This window comes from Larimichthys crocea, chromosome XIV (assembly GCF_000972845.2).
Source record: "Larimichthys crocea isolate SSNF chromosome XIV, L_crocea_2.0, whole genome shotgun sequence".
Taxonomy (NCBI): Eukaryota; Metazoa; Chordata; class Actinopteri; family Sciaenidae; genus Larimichthys; species Larimichthys crocea.
Window position 1 is genome coordinate 11,811,258 of NC_040024.1, and position 6,000 is coordinate 11,817,257.

General features: G+C 42.0%; 1 protein-coding gene across 1 annotated transcript in view; it reads right to left on the reverse strand.

Moving 5' to 3' along the window:
- Window positions 1-4,169, reverse strand: part of serpinh2 (serine (or cysteine) peptidase inhibitor, clade H, member 2) — a 99,193-nt gene extending 95,024 nt beyond the window's left edge. The window contains exon 1 of the mRNA XM_027287922.1: window positions 4,135-4,169. The gene's annotated coding sequence lies outside the window, so the exon portion shown is untranslated. The remainder of the gene's footprint in view (window positions 1-4,134) is intronic.
- Between the last annotated feature and the right edge of the window lie 1,831 nt (window positions 4,170-6,000).

The window sequence follows — 6,000 nt, forward strand, 5'->3', positions numbered from 1 at the left end:
AGAGGAAAGAGAGCCTTTGATAGTGAACATACATTCTGACAAGGTAAGTCACTGTGGAGCCGAGGACATGCAGGTAGAAGAGAGAGCGAGATTATGGTGAAACAACAAAAAGTTCCTGATTTGTGTCTTAGTCTTGCAAATTTGACCTGCTGGTACGCAACTTATGTGTCTCAGAAGTGGACACACCACTTGTGGGATAATTAAACGCAGGCCTTTGTTGTGTTTATTTGAATATTCAACGTGTTCAAAGATGCTGTTTTGTCTTTTATCCACTTTATAAAGCTGCAGGAGGTCGTCTAATGGTCCTTTTGTTCCAACCGTTCCAATTACTGGACCACATGGGAGAATTGGGATGATAAAATGCTTTAACCTCTCTACACAATTAATGTCAAAGTGCCCTTGAGCACAGCAGTTAACCTCACATTCGTGGTAGGGGATTGTGGTCGTACTGGGTAGTGACGTCATCCAGTCTGTGTGTGTACGCTGTTCTCGCAGTAGTTGACCTACAAGGCAGAGTAATGTTTCTGAAGTTATCTACCTGTTTAAATGAGCGGAAAAAACTCTGTCTGACTTCAGGATTATTGATGCTCACCAACCTGCTCATATTAGCGTGCCATTATTGGCAGGGCTAACAAGGAGCATGAACTAATTGCTACTCACACACACATGCACAAGACAGATGGACAAGCAGACACACTATATCTCATCCGCATAAACACACACACACGAACATAAGCCCCCCTCCAGCAGCGTCCTAGATAGGCAGGGCCAGACTGGACCTGTCCACACTTTGATGATCGACGGTTTGGCCTAAATGAACAGCCTGCAGAGCCCTATGCATGTGTGTGTATTTGACTATGTGTGTGTGTGTGTCTGTGTGTGTGTGTGCGTGCAAAGCTGTAGGGGGCTACCTAAGTCAGTTATTGATCCACAGAACCCCTTAAGGCCACTAATCAAATGAGGCGGACGCTGAGGGGACACAAGAGGCACTTGAAAGTTTCTCAAGTTTCTTGGATTTCTTAGGCATCCACACAAACACACACACACACACAGGCAGTCTGTCAATCTGTTGTTCAGTTTGCTTCTGTGTGTGTGTGTGTGTGTGTGTGTGTGTGTACGTCTACATGCACCCCAACAACCTCCCTGTCTGTCTTGGCCATCCATCAGCCCCAGTGACTGATGGGTTCACTCCAGCAGGTCCAGCTCCGCAGATGGACTTTTCCCTGCCGCTGAAGCCCACAGGGATAGGCCTTCACTGGGCCAGGCCTCTCACAGAAGCAGGGTGTCTGGAAAGAAGCCCTGGAGCTTTGGGGGGGTGACAGGGGGAAGGATCAATTGTAGACTTTAAGGATCTTAGGCCTAATAGAATGGATGTGATGTGGGGTTTATTGTGTATAAGGGGAACGACTGATGATGGATAGGAATATGGTATGGACAGAAGGGTAGGATCGATAGATGATGATGAAATTCATTGCTCCTTTAAAAGCAGCAATACTTGGGTGTGGAAACAAAGAATATCACAAACAAACTCAGATATTAGAAGACCTCAGCACATCCCAAATACAAACACTACGTCACAGGATCAAATTTAGCTCATGACTCAGTTCGGTGTCGGTCCATGTCAGCCTCTGGGATGCAGAATAAAGGAAAAGATTTACAATAATATTCAGAAAGAATAGCAAATTGCAGCCATTTGGAAAGGACTACCCTGTGTGTTGAAATATGGCGGGGTGCAGACCAACAATACAGCACAATCACTGTTCCCACATCTGTTGCCAGGGTTAATCAATGACTATACAGTGACAGCGAATAGACTGCTGATTCCATATGCCCGGCAAAGAATAGACAATCATTGACTAATCAGAACTTGATAGAAGCCACATAGGGTGGAGAACAGCTGCTGTGCCCAGTGAGCCCGACTGTAATCATATTATATATTATTGATCTGTTAAACTGAGGATTATGGGTCCTGATATTTCTGCTGGGAATCAGAACAGTCACAATTTTCAAGGTCACTGCTGCAAGCGGCCGGGACTCAACCATTTGGTATTATCATCAATCCATGGTTACATCCATGACACATACAGCTACATATGTTTCTGTCTGATGTCTGTATGCATCTGTCAATCTGAGTGTGTGGCCCTATGCACGTGCATGTGTGTGTTCCAACAGGTGCCAGCCTGGAGAAGTCATTTCATGTTCAATGTGATTTTTCTAAAATAAAATAAGAAAATTAAAAAAACATTAAGTACTCGGCCACTTGGATATCAAAGGTGGTGCTTCAGGCATTGGAAGTGTAGCTGCAAACTGTCCACACTGCACTGCAGAGATATTGATGTCTTAATACAATAAAAAGCAAAATAAACATTATTATCCTGATCGTTATAATTATCTTCAGCCCAGAGGCTCAAACTGAATTATTCATAGAGTGCTTAATTAAATGGGTAGACTAGACTGTGAGTGTGAGAATTTGTGTATATATGTGTGTGTGTCTCTGTTGCCCGATGTCTTCTGGACAGTAACATTAAATGATAGTAAATATTCAGTCATTCTGGAGAGACTTAGAGAGATAAAGACGATGCTGTGACAGACACTGTGGAGAGGAGGGGAGGGAGGGAGGGAGGGAGAGAAGAGGGGGGGATGGATTACACATGCATTCTCGTTCGCCCTTCACTGTGGTCCCTGTCGGGGAAAAAGAAGACAGACAGCCGTTCAACGCTTCAGAGCGACGCAGCTTTTCTATACACTTCTTACATTTAACCGCTGGCACAATAAGCAACCACTCGCCGCGCTTCACGGCACCACTCATAAGGACATAACACACACACACACACACACGCAAGTGTGTAACGCAGCTGAATGCGACGCCTCTAATGCAGTCAATAGAGAAGTCAAGGCCGAAGTAGTTAAATGGCGGCACAGTAGACAGTTATTACTTCTCCCTCATTGTGATTACTGTATCAACCACTAAATGAAAGCACTTCCTTTGGTCCTGCCATTGATATTACTCTGGGAAGATGGAGTCACAGAGCCATTACACACACACACACACACACACACAGATATACGCACAAATGATGAAAGATTCACAAAAGATTCACAACGCTGACACGGATAAGTGGATATGGAAAAATGGATAGATGGCTGTTCATATGATCACAAATACCATATGCACGCACAGAAACATTAACCTTTATGCAAGCTCCACATTTGCTTCAAAACACCTGCACCCACATGAGATCTCCGACACAATTGAAAGGCCCTGCTCACTCTTTCCTCTTTCTCACATACATACACTATGTTGGCATTCTGTCAGAGCGAACTCTGTTTCCGTCATCTTTTCCTCAGACGTTTGATGTCGAGCTGCTACACACACACACACACACACACACACACACAAACCAATGAAGTGCTGATGTGCCAACAGGCGTAGTCTGGACACTGTGGTAATGTAACAGCCCATTCACTTTATTATGCATTAGTACCAGGGCTGCTTTTTCATTATACCCTAATGACATTTGGTAGGGTCCACTAATCAGCCTCGCGGGACCCCTGCTGACTCCCTGAACCTATTGCACACACACACACACACACACATAAAAATATACTTAAATATGTGCTGTCTACAAGTGCAAGTGGTTGTACGTATAAAAAAGACAACATATTGTAAAATATATAGCTATTTCAAACAAAAAGCAATCTTCAACTATCATCCCAAGGCGAATGTGCATGTACTGTATACAATGAACAGAACACAGGGGAGGTTGAGGAGGGGGGTGCTTAAGATGGTTGGGTCCACTGGGCTGGAGTGATTACCTGCACACCTTGAAATGATTCATTACAACTGCTCCATAAGAGAAATGATGCTACTGTATGCTAAAGCTCCTGAGTATATGAGACTGGAATGGTTTTGCTGCCATACAAAAACAAAACAAAGCGCACACTGAGGCGCAGAGAGAAGCTAACCCGGGGAGGCTGATGGCGTCATGAACAAAACAGTGAGAAGAGACTGAAAACACTACAGACACACCGTGCAACGGACTTTAAGCTTGTCTTCAAGTGTGAATTATCGCACGCCGTCATGTAATAAAGCTCAAAACAGTTCACGTAATGTCCGTAAAATGTCGCACTCACCTTTTAGACGTCTGTATTCTTTATATTGGCGGCAATAATTCACTTTCCGCAGTCTCTCAAGCACAGTAGTCGACGCATTTTTCTTCTTCCAACGTGACAGCCGGTGAAGCGAAAACAAACAAATAAAATTCTGAGTTTTAGTAGATTTTATTTTAGATTTAATTTACAGGTCACTTATTATTTTTGTTGTTTCTACATTTTGCTCCGCTCCATTATTTACATCCTCAAACAGTGGCCCACCAACATGACCTTTGCCCTTTGATTGGCCAACCGGAGCCAATCAATAAAGAGGGATTATGATGGACGTAAAAATGCACAACCTCCCCCTAATCCACATAGTACAGCAATAGAAATGGACAAACTCCAAACTAATAAAAAATCTGAAAATGGCACAACTTTCTGCTAAAAGGCACTGTATATTGTTGTTTGTGACTTATGCACTTAGAAATTTGTATTAATTTCTTGCTTTATTTGTTTGTTTCTTTATTTGTTTTTGTTCTCTAGTCTTACATCCCTGTACATTATGTAAAGTGTTTTTTTCTGATAATAAAGAATAATAAAAAGTTTTATCAGAGCATTTTAAAATGTGTGTTTATGATGTGATAATGATTATTATTTGATTAATGATGAGTATAGGGAACATTGCTGCATCCCACATGTTAGTCTGTACTCACACTAGCATGTACTGTATACCCACAGATAAAGACCATATACAGACACATACACATGCAGTATTTAAGCACACAAAGCAGCAGTTCGCCTTGAAGCTTGACTACACCTCAGTTCTAATATCTTCACACAAGAGTGGAAGAGCTTTGTATATGTAAAGGTACAGGGCATCTGCTTATATACAAGCACGCACACAAACACCTAAACCCCTCAAAACAATCACACACACACACACACACGCATAAGAAAGAAATGTGTGAAGGGATTAGGTTGGTACTGTAGAGTGCGGGAGTGTTGCCTCCACTGAATACTGAGTGATTAGGTTTAGAGTTTCAACCTTGGGGCAATAGTGGGCAGGAAACATAAGAGCGTGTATTTGTGTGTGTGTGTGCCCGAGGCCAGAAGTGTTATTGTACCGGGCCTGGGTGTATTGTTTCAACCCTGAAGTGTTTCTGTACACGGGGATCTGTTGACCGCTACCTGAAAGCTCTTAAAATTGTTTTCAGCGCCAACGCTTTGACACACTTTCCCATCATCATCTACAGAGAATGCATCACTTTGAGGGCAATTTCACCAACAGAGAGGACCAAAGATGTTCTTTTATTCCACTTTAGTTTCTCTTCTGGCCTTTTTGTTGTGTTTTCATTAATTTTGTTTCTGTTACTAATGCCCATGCCCACTGACAGCAATATTAGCACTTTATAGCGTATTGACTTTTAACTCTGTTTCCTTATCACTTACTTTAAAATGGGCTTCACTACTAATTACCTCTATCAGCTATTAGCTTTATTGCCTATTGCCAATGATGTCCGCAAGTGTGGTAGTGTGTTGTGGTTAATAAAATAGCAGATAAACAACATTTGTTTGACTATCACGAGTAAAAACACACAGTTTCTACCAGTGACTGTTTTTTACACCACCTTAATGCTTTTTCTATTCATGTGTATTATGAATTAAAGTAAAGCCATCCAAATATTCTGTGTATTGGCCACAAAATGTTTCCATATATGTCATGTACGGGCAAGTTTTGCTGGGTTTACCCATCCTCTTAGCCTTTATTATTCCGTTTTTTTTAAACAAAATGTTCCTATAAAAACATATACATATAAAAACATCATAGCTGTAAATTCAGTTGTGTTTCAAAAGAGCAGAGACAATGGCCACCAGACAGTCAATAGAATCTTTTGCTTTCCAATC